The sequence below is a fragment of the Palaemon carinicauda genome, chromosome 20, assembly GCF_036898095.1.
Source record: "Palaemon carinicauda isolate YSFRI2023 chromosome 20, ASM3689809v2, whole genome shotgun sequence".
NCBI lineage: Eukaryota > Metazoa > Arthropoda > Malacostraca > Decapoda > Palaemonidae > Palaemon > Palaemon carinicauda.
In genome coordinates this window covers 92,473,971-92,490,101 of record NC_090744.1, presented here as the reverse complement: position 1 = coordinate 92,490,101, position 16,131 = coordinate 92,473,971, and positions in this window count along the sequence as shown.

Sequence of the window (16,131 nt, the reverse complement as noted above, 5' to 3'; positions counted from 1 at the left end):
AGCGTTGAATAAAGATGTGTACGTGTGCATCTTTTTTGACGGGTGGCGTACATTAATAAAAATTATAATTAGTCCTTTCGAAAATGCAATGTATAGTATTCCTTCCATGCACACATTCTTTACCAATTTACTATACTTCTATTTAGTACTTTTTGAACATTTGATTTAACTATAGAAGCTATTATAGTAGCTTGAGATTAAACTTAGGTTATGACAATTTCAGATATCGAACATGATTTTTCCTCGTAAAACAGTATTTTCAGCTGTTTTATTAAAGTCGTATCAGGATTCATAAAAACGTTATATACGACAATATTTTTTTCTATTTACAAAAATTTGTTTAACAACCACGCAGTAAATATAAAAGCCATAAATAAACAATACACACAAACAGTAAATAATGAATAAAAGTTGTTACGTAAGTATTACCAACAGAACCCAATCCAAATGCCCATTAAAACTAGCCAAGCAATTCTAAATGTAAAAATAAATACATTTTCGAATAACAGGTGTAGAACACACATCTACAAACCACATCAAAAGAACACCTGCGCGCTAGTGAACACACTGTGATGCCACGTTTGAAACATACAAAAATGTGTTGCATCCATAGAGTGTGTGTGTGTGTGTGTGTGTGTGTGTGTAAGTGAGAGACTTACGTACATCTAGGAAATCTTGTATGTAAAAAGGAATAGAAGTAACTTGGTACCTATGTGCCGAGTGTCGTACTAAATAGCGGGTATGGGACTGTTTGTCAGATGGGTAGACGTCCTCCTAATGATCATTGTGTAGAAAACGTTTGAAACTCATAATGTACTAGGGATGAAATTAAGAAGTCTGGGTGGTCTGTTGGTGATCGCCAGACTTTGGTTCGAATGCTCCTCAAACTCGTTAGTTCCTTTGGTGGTTGCAACCTCACAATCCTTGTGAGTTAAGGGTGGGGGGTTTGGGGGAGGGCCTAAAGGTCTACCTGCTGAGTCACCAGCAGCCATTGTCTGGCACTCCTTGATCCTAGCTTGGGTTGAGAGGGGGCTTGGCCGCTGATCATATGTATATATGGTCAGTCTCTAGGGCATTGTACTGCTTGATAGGACAATGTCACAGCCCCTAGCCTCTGCATTCACGGCCTTTAAATCTTTTAACTATATAGTATCACCTGAAAGTAACACTAGATTTGACTTCAGTATTGAGTACAAGGTATAAGATAAATTTAGGAATGCTAGGGTGATAGATGTGTCATTATTTGTAATGGCTGGGACGCAGCGAAAGAAATTTAAAACCAGTTCTGAAGGACTGGAAATCGCCCAATGATGCAAGTGTGACGAAATCAATAGGAAGCTTATGAAAACCCTTTATGATAGTGGTAAGACTGAAGGGCAAAGGTTTAAGCCGTGTTGGCAGATTTAGCACCAAGACCTCCTGGATTTTATGGTTGCATAGATCCTTAGCTTACGCCAGAGGCTATTTTTTCATGACGCAGCTTTAACACATGACAACCTAGTTTTAATCTTTTCTTAAGATTATAAATTTTCCTAAGTTTAGGTATGAACACTTTGCTGGCGAGTAATTGTATATTGGTTTTTTTTATTAATTCTTAATACAAAAAAAAAAAAAAAATGTCTAATAACTGGTAGAATGCTCATCAATAGTGTGAAAACACTATTGACATATTTCAGAGCGTTCTCTGTATCCATGCCAACGAGTATGCCATATTAGATGTCAGATGGTGACGTCACTCGAATCATTCGTCACGAGAGAGAGAGAGAGAGAGAGAGAGAGAGAGGAGAGAGAGAGAGAGAGAGAGAGAGAGAGAGAGAGAGAGTTACTGCAGTATCTTCGATCTACAACCACAAAACAATTTCAACGCAACTTCCTTTTGAGACGCAAGACAAAAGTTCAACCAGAACTGGTAGTATCCAGCAACGACCGCCAGCGGTGACGTGGTGAATTCCACCGACCGAAATGTGTTGCTCGCAAGCACAGATTTATTTATTCTTTTTTTTTAACAAAGCCTTTACTATTACAACTATTTCTGGATAACTACGATAACAAATTTCATAAGAAATTGATGGATAATTTACAACACCAGCTATTAAATGCATATCTCAGGTCAATGTGTTTAACTTCACGTGACAGCGACAAAATAAAATCTAAAAATAGAATTAGCTTCCCTCCTTGCAACCTTTCACTACAAAAATCAGAGCAAATTTCTAAAACAGAAACAGAAAGGTTGGATATTCTAGACACAGTTATGTCGATTACTGTGTCTTCGAAATAAAATCATTATAGCGAACAGAAGAAAAGACATGACTTCCGCCCAACCCAGGATTCATAACCTCAATAAGAATGCCACCTCCAAACCTGATATATATTGCGGAGTTTTATACTAAACTCACTCATAATTTACGCAAGTATTTGCAGGATTAATAAGCAGTTCATAAATGAGGTACCTTATTCGTTGAAATGGCGGCAGGTGTTAAGTTTAACACTGCGAACTAAAAGCAGGAGTTTAGGCCAACTTAACTAGGTCTTTTGGACAAGTCCATGGTGCTACCTCTTGCATGACACTAGAGAGAGAGAGAGAGGAGAGAGAGAGAGAGAGAGAGAGAAATGATCGTAATTCATTCCATAGGAATTACAAATTTCAAAATCTACATTTATCTTGCGAGTTACAAGGATTTAGGATGTCTCCAAGAATTTTTAGTCTAGGGGAAACTTCATTTGCTCTTGGGTAGAGAGATTCACTTGAGCATTTAGATTTTTTATGTTCTTGTCTTACTTATTCTTTAACTCGTTTACCGTGTTACTGTTTGCTACATCCGCTGGAAATCTATTCCATGTATTTGCTCTTTTGTATGTAAAGAAATTGCCACATTGAGTAGTGTTGTATCTTTTCAATTCCAGTTTGTGTATCCATTCCCTCTGGAATGATTTGTGCTAAGCGTGAATAGATTGTTGCAATCCACATTTGTTATTCCTTTAATTTTGAATGCCTCTTAACTGTCCCCTTTGTCGTTGAGTTTGTAGCTCGAAGTTCAAACGTTCCATCCTCCGTCTATATCCAAATTGCCTTGGTGATGGACCTAGTTTGATGGCCCTAGCCCGTACTGCTTCGAGTCTATCTATATAATTCTGAATACTTGGAGCTCAAAATTGGACTCCGTATTCTAGATGGGGTCTTACTAATGATGTGTACAGCTATAGTAAAATGTCTGCTTCTGTATTTGAATTGTCTCTTTATGTACCCTATTAGTTTTTGTGCTCTCTTTTCAGCTTTTATCCTCTGTTTGGTGAACTTCAAATCCTTGCTAATAATAATACAGGATCAAATCCTTGCTGATAATAATAGAGAGATCTTCCTCCTCGTCCAAAGTTTCTATTTCATTACCCACCAGTGAGTAATCTGATTGAGAGAGAGAGAGAGAGAGAGAGAGAGAGAGAGAGAGAGAGAGAGAGAAAAAATTAATTTCGTAACAATGGCAAATTTCAACATCTACCTTTATTAATAGCTTTCGAAGATAATAAGGGGTCGTGAACACGAAAAACGTGTCATTTTACCAAAGTAATAATAAACGCAGCTGGTGTACAGTATATCGAGTGCCCAGAATGTTTTAAAATCCACAGGTGAGAAAAAAGGGGGCCAAGGTATGTACGGAAAATCACTTTTAGGAGCTGAGAGTAAAGATTGAAAGAATTTAATTCTATGTTCCACGCTAACATACGAATACACTCATGAAGATTTCGCTGTTATTATTCATATACCAAAGTTAGTTCCAAACAATAATTGGCTAAAGACATATATTAGAAGTTCGGTTTGTTGATATATATATATATATATATATATATATATATATATTCAATTCACATTTTATACAGTATTCATGCTGTGTCACTTACAAATGCTTATGCGATTCAAGAATTATTAATATTCAATTTATTAGCAAGACAATTTTGAATTTGAAGAATATGCTTCACTAAAATATTACGGTAACTGAAAAACAAGTAACACAAAGCTACCAGTACTTTCTGTCACAGATGAAACCATAATGAGCTTATGTGTTATTGCCTCATTATATCAGTCAAACGTTGTTACTGATCTTTTGAGATATTTTATAATCTTTTTCATTACTTCTCATTGAGCTATTTTTCCCTGTTGGAACCCTTGGGCTTATAGCAACCAGCTTTTCCAACTAAGTTTGAAGCCTCGCTACTTAGTGACTCTATTCGGCTTCTAAGAATGGAAAAACATGTGACCTGAGATCTCCAAGTCGGGAAACTACGGCTGAATAAAAATTCCGTAATGCACAATAAAAAGGAGATACTGTAATGTTATTCTTCTTGAAATATTTTATTTCCTTGTTTCCTTTCCTCAATGGGCTATTTTCCCTGTTGGAGCCCATGGAATTATAGCATCCTGCTTTTCCAACTAGGGTTGTAGCTTAGCAAGGAATAATAATAATAATAATAATAATAATAATAATAATAATAAAAGGACATGACAAAAAAAAGGCGTAGGCTTTGTAAATAAATAAAAATGATAACTGGAGTTTATCATTTAATACCAACATCACATATTGATGACGTTTCGATTAGTTTAATTAAGGAAATAAAAATAAGATGAATTTATCAATATATCAGGTAGACGAAAACATTCATTCATTAGTTGTCTTGCCATTGAACTTTATCGTACTTAGCGACAGGCTAATCAACAAGTGTAATCAATTTGAGAGAAATTAGTTCCCCTCAAAAAATGGGTTATCTTAAAAACTGATAATACCCGAAAAAAACAAGTACAATGAGAGAGAGAGAGAGAGAGAGAGAGAGAGAGAGAGAGAGATTTATCTATAGATTTTTCTCAAAAGGTGACGAAAGACGGGAAACCCGATTTAAATTCTTACAAGGCCATCGCAAAGTCATGAAATTGCAAGCCACACACGCGCGCAAAGAGAGAGAGAGAGAGAGAGAGAGAGAGAGAGAGAGAGAGAGAGAGCAACGACCTTCATTGGCATCATCAATGTAAATGGGCACCCCGTACCCCAGCCCAGGGGTACCATGCCACGTAATCAGACAGTTGAGGCTTCTCCCACAATTCGTGCACCGCATAACGGAACGCGCATGACTTTCGTAACGTACAGGGTACGTATAGCATGGCACCTCCAGCTTCCTTAGTAGCACGGAGGAGGGAGGGGGAGGGGAGGAGGGGGAGGGGGAAGGAGTAGGCATTGTAGAGACAAATCTGTTGACAAGATTACTACGACATATGCTTAGTTGATGGGATTAATATTAAGCTGGATATGTCTGGAAAACCAGTGATTGATCTCTCTCTCTCTCTCTCTCTCTCTCTCTCTCTCTCTCTCTCTCTCTCTCTAACTCTGACATAAATTAAATTCATTATCATTATAAACCCTACTATTTTAACTACTGCAGTAAGATACACCAAATTAAAGTTACAGTCCAATACTATGAAGTAAAGTTTGATCCACTAAATAAACTGCAGTTGAATATATAGAGCATTAATATTTTTTTCTTAAGTATGAAGACATCAAAATAATGTTGCGTCCATTGAACTCGGATAGAAACCCAAATTGACTTCTAAAATTAAAATTCAGTCAATTCGCATCAAATGACATTACCGTACCCAGTCCGTGAGAGAGAGAGAGAGAGAGAGAGAGAGAGAGAGAGAGGGGCGAAAAATGTAGAGGGATATGGGTCAAATGATCAGAGAACCGGTATCTGGAAGAGGGAAAGTTGGCAGAAAAAAAATAGGAACACAGAAACGACAGGAGAATTCCCACGCATGTCAGTAAAGGAACACCCAGACAATAGTTGACGACTTGAACAGAATGGTTGGTTGCTTTGTATGATGGTTGCACTGGGAGTCGAATTACAAGCACAGTTGCAATGAAATTGATCCATTTGAAATGGTAGTACAAAATAATAACACGATGGAGGTTTTATTCAAGTCAGCTTACTAGGTAGATTCAAATACGCCCACATAACATTTCTGTGTATTTCATTTTTTTATTATTAATAGTATTATTACTAGATAAGCTACAATCCTAGTTGGAAAAGCAGTACGCTATAAACCCAAGGCCTCCTACAGGGGAAAATAGCCCAGTGAGGAAGAGAAATAAGGAAATATTCATATTATTAGCTAAGCTACAATCCTAGTTGGAAAAGCAGGACGCTATAAGCCCAAGGCCTCCTACTGGGGACAATAGCCCTGTGAGGAAAAGAAATATTTCTATTACTAGCTAAGCTACAATCCTAGTTGGAAAAGCAGGGCGCTATAAGCCCAAAGCCTCCAGCAGAGAAAAATTGCCCAGTGAGGAAAAGAAATAAGGAAATATTATTACTAGCTAAGCTATAACCCTGGTTGGAAAAGCAGGATGGTATAAACCTAAAGGCTCCAACAAGGCAAAATAGCCCAGTGAGCAAAGAAAATAAGGAAATAAACTAAAAGAGAAGTAATGAACAATAACCAAAGGATAAAATATTTCAGTAACAGTAACAAAATTAAAACGGATCTTTTAGTTTTAAATACAAACTGGGTACAATATCCTCGCGTTTCCTCTCTATTCGTAAGTCTACAATCAGGTATCCAAAATAATAACAATAATTTATAACAGGATGAAAAGTTCCACACGCAACATAACACTTGCGGCCCCAACCCGTTCAACGCTACATCTGTTGCCAACATCACACCACAGCCACCAACAACAATAGCGCTGACAGAAATTTCATAAAATGAAAAAGATGAATGAACCAAAGCAATTTCTAAAGCAATCATAGAATTAATATAATTAATTCCAGAATCTCGCCTGATTTCGATTCCAACCAATCAAGTTTTGAATGAAATATGTAAATTGTAGAGTAAGTATTAAAATCACCATTGATATCTTTTCATTTTAATAACACAAATGTTGCATTACTCATTTTACCATTGTTTAGCTGGATTTTATATGCAGATTTTTCATGATTTAAAAGGTGCGAGAGTTCGCATGGGGCGTGCCTAAAACGACCTACGTATGACGTCTTTGCTTCAAATAGCACAAAAAGACAAGTCATACTTCAATCAATTGACAAATTGAAATGGAAACTTTTACACAGGAATACTGCAATTGGTGTTATTTAATGTTCGTCTCTGCTTCGAATACACTAATAATTGTCTTTTGCTAATACGATGTAGCCATAATTGACATGGACAAGAAAGGCATAAAATTTACATTGAATAATGTAAAAGAATTCATAACTATTATTTTCAGAATATATTTATTAATAGCAAGAAATTTTTATTTGGTTTACTTAGATATTCGGACGAAAAGCTTAGTTCCTCTTACATAAAAAACAAGAATTAAAGTTTCTTTGTTCATCTCTGGTTTATGTTGATGTAAAAATTAACTCACTTCTTTGTCCAGTAGCCAATGAGAAGACAAAGAATTGACGTTTCTTCACCGCGAACCCAAAACGGAGTCGAGAGTACGAATAAACGTACAAATGTACAATTCTATCTGTAGCATTCGACTCAGACTTAGCAAAAGCCATTTAAATGCATCAATGGTATCCTTTACTTCTCTCTTACGCAATTCTTTGTTATATAACGTTATCTGACAGTGACGAGGCTTACCACGCATTATAGAGAAAAAATGCAACATAACTTCTAGTTTATAAAAAAATTTTGTTTAAAACTCGATGCGTTTAAAATCTGACAAAAAAAACGAGCTTAATATTTCTTAATTACATGGAGTGTAATATTACTCTTTTTACATTGCACGTCTCTTCCTACCTTCGATAGGATGACGAACAGAAAAAAAGAAACAAAAACCTTTATTCATTGTTAAATTTCATCTCGACTCTCAAGACACTCCCAAGAGTACGTCGTCTCCTCATGAAAACGAAACAGAGGCATTGAGGAAAATTTTTCCGCCAAAGCCCAAGCACAAAAGGAACTACCATAAGGTCGGTCTTCCTCTTTGAAGACTCACACAAACCCGGCCGTATTGACGACCATTTCTTTGTGTTGTGCTGTAGCAGCGGCGGTGTGGGAGCAGCAGCTGGCGTCCATCCAAAAAATGGCGGAACTGAATCAGCTGATTCAGAAAGTAAATAAAGGGAGGAAACTTCATTACCAACAAAACAAGGTGACAGAGAAATGCGTAACAAACGTGTTGTTATATTCATATTTTTTTTTATGATGATAAACTGGTACCTATTATTAACATTCGATTCCTTATATATATATTTTTTTTTAAATTACTTATGTTGTCATTTCAAAAATAATATTTGCCTAGTAAAGGAAATATGCAGACACCGTAAGGGGCATCTAAAATACCCTTTACCTTATAACGTCTGTATATCACAAGCAAAAGTAAACAACAATTTGCATTGTAAGACAGATCAAGATAAAAGCATCCGGGAGACCCAAATACCATTATACGATGACACCTCTTAAAGTAATTAAAACTCAACATGAGTGAAACTCGACCTCGAGAGAGTTATTGAACGCGGGATGAAGGGCCTACGAGTTTAAACTTGACCTTGAGAGAGAGAGAGAGAGAGAGAGAGAGAGAGAGAGAGAGAGAGAGAGAGAAGGAAAAGGGGGAAGCAACACACTATTCTGGATTTCTAAAGAATATCAACAGGTCAGTCGGACCCGGAGATGCAACAAGCCGAGCGAAAATAGGTTTACAACACATAGTCAGAAGCCCCAGGGGAAGCAGTTCACTTATCCAGCAGTCACGGGTGCAGCAATACTCACTTCCCCACCCCCCGGGATCTCCAGCTATAACAGTAGGATCCCTCACGATCATCACTTCCCCCGATACTTTTAACTTTACGAATTGAACAAGTTATGTATGAACAAAAAACCTACATTTAATATTGCGTACACATAAGAACAATGGGAAATTTGTAAGCATAAACCCACTCTCTCTATATTACCATATAATGTAATGCAAATTCCATGAAAACTGACATATTATGGGGAGGATGGGAGAGTCAGTATATATGAGAGAGAGAGAGAGAGAGAGAGAGAGAGAGAGAGAGAGAGAAATTGTTTTACTATACCGGTGAAGATTTATACCGTTTTGGACAGTACATAATTTGACGGAGCAATGAACTGTTATGTTTCGAGTGTTATTTTTTTCCATGCTAGTTGCAATCCAAGTCATTCAGACTGTGGGTTAAGCCTGCTTACCACTGTGCTCTGAGAGAGAGAGAGAGAGAGAGAGAGAGAGAGAGAGAGAGAGAGAGGAAAGTGTGGTACAGGGTGTTGTGCTACGGTCGCTGGTTCACATGGCAGCGACCAGAAAGTACGTAATACGAATGCTTTAAATATACCTGCTCTCTCTCTCTCTCTCTCTCTCTCTCTCTCTCTCTCTCTCTCTCTCTCATATGACCCCCATATATATGAATATATACGTATATATATTATATAATATTATATATATATATATATATATATATATGAATAAAATTTGCGTCCAATAACTTCCATGCCTTTGACGTCACGTCCTGCAAATAAAATGTTACGAATACTGAACAAACGACCAGTGTTCAGCATTGAAGCATTATCTCTCTCTCTCTCTCTCTCTCTCTCTCTCTCTCTCTCTCTCGATGAATGTATGATGCATTTCACAGAACATAAAAAAAGACCAACTTTGGCACTCGAGAGAACCAAAGACATGGAAGAACCAAATATTGACAGAGCGTAGTGTAGTATGTATACGCATCTACGGTACAGAGAGTAACGGTCAATACTCCTCCTTGGTACATAATGGTACCAAGGACAGCTCTTCACCATTTCCCGAGAAACTTCACCGCATCAGTAGAATCATTCTAAGAATTTATTGTTGTTCTTGAGGTCTAGCAAAATTAAAATAAAACAACTAAATGTCATTGCAGTAGATAATTTCTATTTTGGTATTAATCCATAGCCGACTTGGTTTTACTAATCTGTTATTATGTGTACTAAGTTTTATTAGTAGACATTTCTTCATGACCTAACCATTTATGCACATTATAATGTTCTTAATTCTTATATTGTTTATTGCTTGTATACATTTGTAATTCTAGGATTTCTACCATATTAATGTTTAAATTCAAAATTTGCACTGTTTATTATTCCACCCTTCTTTATTATATGAATATACATTTCCATTTATTTTTAGGCTAAAAATCACATTTATATGTATCTGTGTATGTGTATGTATATGTACATGTGTGTGTATATGTATGTATATGTAAGTGTATATGTATGCATATATATATATACTTGTACATTTAGTTTATCTATATCAATATCTACTTTTTATAATTTTTTTTAATTGATGATATTATTTTATTTGTATTATTGCCCGAAGAGCTCTGCTCCACATGGGCTTGGACCGAGTATTTTTTTGTAAATATTTTGTATGTAAATATGTTTTTGTCCAATAAACATTATTATTATTATTACTATTACTCACAGAGACGAAGGACTCTATGAACAAGATTATTGCCATGTATCCCTTTATTGACCATGTGACGCAGAAGGGATCATTTGGACCAAAAAACCTTCTCTTGAAATACGGTAAATGTAAACATTTTCAACCAAACCACAAACTTTCTTAACAATCCTTGTCCCCTCAAAGTCCATAAAACCAAATACTGTTATATTATTAGGAATAACAAAAGCCTATCGATCTACATATTCTTTAAAGTGTTATAAGTCCATAAAGATGAAACGATATTTTTTCCCTTGTAAAAATTGTAAGTGTCTTTTTTATTGCAAAAACAAAAAGGAAAACAATAGGGAGACGGGTATCAATCACAATGAACTTCGAGGAAGGGAAGGAACCAATGGAAGCTTCTTCGACCGCATCTCGGCAACAAACGAACGAACGGTATCAAGTACACAAAAACTGGACTTCCTTCACGTAGCCCCAAGACTCCAGATCTCCCGACCGAGGCCCGGGGCGTCCATAACCCCGCTTTTAAACCTCCTTGCCATCATCTTCTTATGCTATCCTAGATGCACCCACAACAAAAAGGATAGCATTGAAATCACGTGTACTGTATTTAAATAATAAGCAAACATTCCTCTTGGTCCTATCACACTTGAAAACTTTGTGCCCTATAGGATCTGTTTGTCGTTTACATTCTTAGGTAACTACAGCATCACAGCCTATTCTTAGTTACTTGTTAAATGGACGTTATCGAAGCATTTAGAAAAACAAGTCTCAGCTTCTTGAAAATCTTAATATATCCAGTCTTTCGGATGTCCAGTGGGAGCTAGTACAGTCTTGAGGCAGCATATTTGAAAGCTCTAGGATTTACAGTAGACATACATCTGGGATCCATTTACTTTAACAAGAATTTGGACAGTTTTAAAGGGTTTGTTGTTGTTGTAGATTGCCTGGCCCTTCCGGGAAAGCACGGGCTCTTGAAATCCTGCAGCCAGTAATTCAATGTATATACCATCCTTCTTTATCATATAAATATGCATTTCCATTTATCTTTAGGCTAAGAATCTCATTTATATGTATCTATTTGTATACATATGATTATGTATATGTATGCGTACATTTTGTATATCTATATCCATATTTACTTTATTTTTTATTTTACTTAATTGATATTATTTTACTTGTATCATTGCCCGAAGAGCTCTGCTCCACATGGGCTTGGACCGAGTCTTTTTTTTTTTCTTTTTGTAAATCTTTATATGTAAATATTTTTTGTCCAATAAACATTATCATTATTATTATTATTATTATTATTATTATTAAAGGGATAACAAATATCTACACCAGTGTGCTTGACAATAGGAATTAAATTTTCCATTTAATCACTTTCAAATCTAAGACCCCGGATTATCTCATCCACCTAAAGGGTTCTTGTTTATCTTACAATCTAATCTGAACATCTTTGCTAGTGATTCATTACTTACAGCTAATGAGTAATCGGAAAATTTTGTCAGTTACCAAAAAAATTCCATTAATGAACATTTGTCATGGTTGCAACCGAAATCAATATATTGATTACGTCTAAAGTAGTAGGTCACCTGTTGATCGCCTCCATGGATCACTTCGAGGAGGTACATTTGAACTCAAAATATTGCTTATTGAATTCATTAATGTCAAATCTAACAAGAGAGAGAGAGAGAGAGAGAGAGAGAGAGAGAGAGAGAGAGAGACAAAACTTCAAACTTGAAGTTTCACGTGTTTGCATGAGAGATCCGTGTAGGGTTTCATTCCTCCTAAATATGGTGAGAACGTGTGACTGCTAACCAATGACGGGAAGACTTTTCAGTATTTGTTGACAAATTGCGTTTCCCAATATGGGTTTGTTTCCTTAAAACTCAAATTTATTCTCTAGTCACGAAATGTGGGGCGCCTTAGAAGGCGCTAGTTTTAGCATAGATTATGATCATGAGACAAAGTTACATGGAGAGTGGTGTGTGTATATGTATATATATGTATATATATATATATATATATATATGTGTGTGTGTGTGTGTGTGTGTATGTATATGTATATATAGTGTATGCAATCCGTCAAAAAAGACTGATAAATATTTACATATGCACACAAGCACCTACCTCCAGACGGGATGGGGAGTGATGAGCGTGACCGGAAAGGAATTTGTGTAGATAACAAGAATCTTGCTCTTTATCATATTAGGGAATATACTGTATGTATATATATATATATATATATATATATTATATATATATATATATATATATTATATATATATATATATAATGTGTGTGTGAGTATATATCTGTGTGTTTGAACGCCAGTCGAAAGCATCATCCAAGAAACCTGTTTACAAGAGTCTCGTGCCCCACCATGCAGCAAACAGGTTGCTAGTAAGTGGGAAGTGAGGGTAGCGGGGAATAAGCGCAAATGCTAAAACGAAAAGAGGGACTGACGTGTAACAAAACTAAGAATGGGGGACAGATAGGGGAGCTGTCAGTCAAGAAGCTATGGGTAGGGGAATAAAGAAACCGGCTGTATGATGTAATGAATTAAAAGAATTCCAATGAAGCTTATTAAGTTGCAGAGCAAACTTAAAACACCAACAGAATTAACTAAAATACTGAAAAATATTGAAAAATATTTCCCGTACTTTCTAACGGAAACTTGGTAATTCCCTCATCAGGGCTACATCTCAACGCCCTTCACAACCCACAATGCCTCAAAAGCCGGAGGCTTGAGGGGGGATGGTTTAAGGGGGAGAGGAAAGTTTCAAATTAACCACCAAGCTCACACCGGACCAGCAAGAGAAACTCTACTACATGAACCACCGGCAACTTCGAAAATAATACTTGTCTTGGCGCCCGGTGCCTGCTAGTTCTTACTCTACTTGATTCTGTCAAAACATTAAGCAGCAGCAGAAGCAGCCGGCTCTGAGATTCGAAGAGTAACAGGTTGTCCAGACGGAAACATTACTGGCAGACATCATGGCTGCATCACGTGGCTCCAGTTATACCGTCAAGGTAAACATATCTCAAACGTTAGAAACGTTTCATTGGCTCAGTGCCCAAATGCACCAGAGGAGAGAAACTTATAGCCGCAACCTATCGATACTTTCTCCATAATTCGCATTATTTAAAAGCATACACAAGGATATAAGTGATTAGTCAGCGCTCTTGAAATAAGCCGGGTAGACGCATCTTGGCTGTGTTTACGGACAGCTTGAGTCCGTCTCTTCTCAAACATTAGATTTTAATCTAATCGCTTCGAGATAATGAGAGATTGGGGACACCAGACAACAAATCAACAACTGTCGTGGTATATAAATAATATACAGGTGTTTATACACAGACAACTCCGTTTCGTTTGTAATGATTTAGGGTTTGAATCTTCACTAACGTAAAGACAGTTTCTCAGTGTGACTCGACAATTTTTGGCAAACGGAAGTTATTTATGAAACGTCTATGAAGCTACAAAGTGGCAGAGAGAGAGAGAGAGAGAGAGAGAGAGAGAGAGAGAGAGAGAGAGAGAGAGAGATAAACCATTGGCTGGGAAGCCTGGGATGGACGACACCCGAGTCATCCACTTGTTGCCGACAAAACCAAATGACAAACGGTTCCCCATTCTTGCCTTTTGGGGGCTTTCGATATGCTCTGCCAGACTCTTTAAGTACCACCATCAAGGTTTCACTTCCTGATCGCTAAACACATTGATCAGCTTTTACCTTTCTATACCAATCACTTCTGTATCTGTTCGGCTTCCAACTTCTAAATATTGTTCTCAACTTTTTATTATGACGTCGACAGGAAATTCCCGGGTATACATTCAAATTTTCCTCATCTGAGACATTTCCCCGTCCCAGTTTAAATGCTATACTCTTTATAAGAGAAATGAAAGAGATTATATTATCCCACAACAATTTTCCCACATTTTCTTTTAACTTGGCTACTTATCTCAAATCACGAGGTCCAAATTCTCAGACAACATAACCCAACCACCAAACCTCTCCAGAAATTCCTCCTTGGTATAGCCAAGGGCAATTATTTCCACAGCCACCAAAGCAAAAGGGATAAATGGTGATCGACTATTTTTCTTCCCTAAAATTGCATATAAGAAAAACTAATCAACAATACACAAGTCTCCATCATTTTGAAATTTACCACTTAAGACTATCAAGGAAATTATAATTACTATCATTATTATTATTAAAAGGAGGAGATTTACCAACCCAATGAGTCTGATTAACTACCGAGTGAAGAACAAAACTATGAAAACTATGTCCCTCTTTATGTACATTCCATTCCCCTCTTGGACAACATGTCTTGTCTTATGATGTTTACAAAAAAACAATGCTTGTGTATTTCCGGTCCCGATAACACAACGACAAAACCTCGCATAATGAGAGGTTTATCCCACAATGATTAAAGGTAGAATTAGGACAGGAATTAATTAAATTATATAAAAAAAAAACAGAAAATAAATCAAAACATTTAAAGTCAAACGCCTTAATACTTATTTCTTGTGAAACACCCTATCCTTAAATACCAAAAAGAATTTAAAATCCGCTGGTTAAATGCAGAGTAATTGAGAAAATAAATACAATTTGAATCAAATGAAGAAGCAATCCTACCTAAGCGACAAAGAATTACATTTTAACAGAAAGCGCTGTTCAAATTCATAACATAAATGTCACGATTGTGTTAAGATTTTGAGAGAGAGAGAGAGAGAGAGAGAGAGAGAGAGAGAGAGAGAGAGAGTCATTCAACGATGAGGTACAAGGGGGGACGCCCTGTATTACACAATGAAGTTGCAAGTTATACGTAAAAAGTTGGACAGGAAGACAGAAGAAAGGAGCAAGAATGGAGAGAAAGTTAACACAAACTAGGTGTAGCTCAGAGAGAGAGAGAGAGAAAGAGAAAGAGAGAGAATCACGATTTACGGTACGAGTTTTTCGAATCAGATTTAGAGAGAGAGAGAGAGAGAGAAACACATATGATTACAGGATGATAATGAGTAATTTTCCATCATAAAGAGAACCATTTACGTCATATCACCGCAAAATATCCTAAAACTTTATAGGCAGGAAATTTTCAGTCTGAAAATCCATCGAAATAGAGAAACGCAACCCCCCCCCCCTCCCCGGGAAAATATAACCACCGTCTATATATAACTACGGTGATATATCCGGCCAAGAAAATTATGCAATTGTCACCGATACCACAATATACTTAAATTACATACATAACGTGTCGGAATGCAATCTAATCCTGTTATATCATCTATGGGATCCAGTTCCTAAAAACCTGAATTTGAAGCTTTACTCCAAGGACCCCCAAAACAGGATTTTTTTTCGACGAGAGGTTTTTCGGGTTATTTACCTCCAAACCAACCCCCCCCCCCCCCTAATTGTTGTAGTTTCACTCTTTCGCGAAGGATGCATAAAAATCTTGATTTCGTTACAGAATGAAGTCTGCCCTCTTAAATAAGTTCTTAGATGAGGAGGAGAGAGAGAGAGAGAGAGAGAGAGAGAGAGAGAGAGAGGAAATTCCATTCTTTGGCTTGGTGCTAGTTGCCCGGTCACCTTGTTTGTCCACGAGATTATTTCCTTGACCTATATTTCCTCGTGAAAAACAACCAGCAAATACAAGTACTTTTTACACGGTATTAATA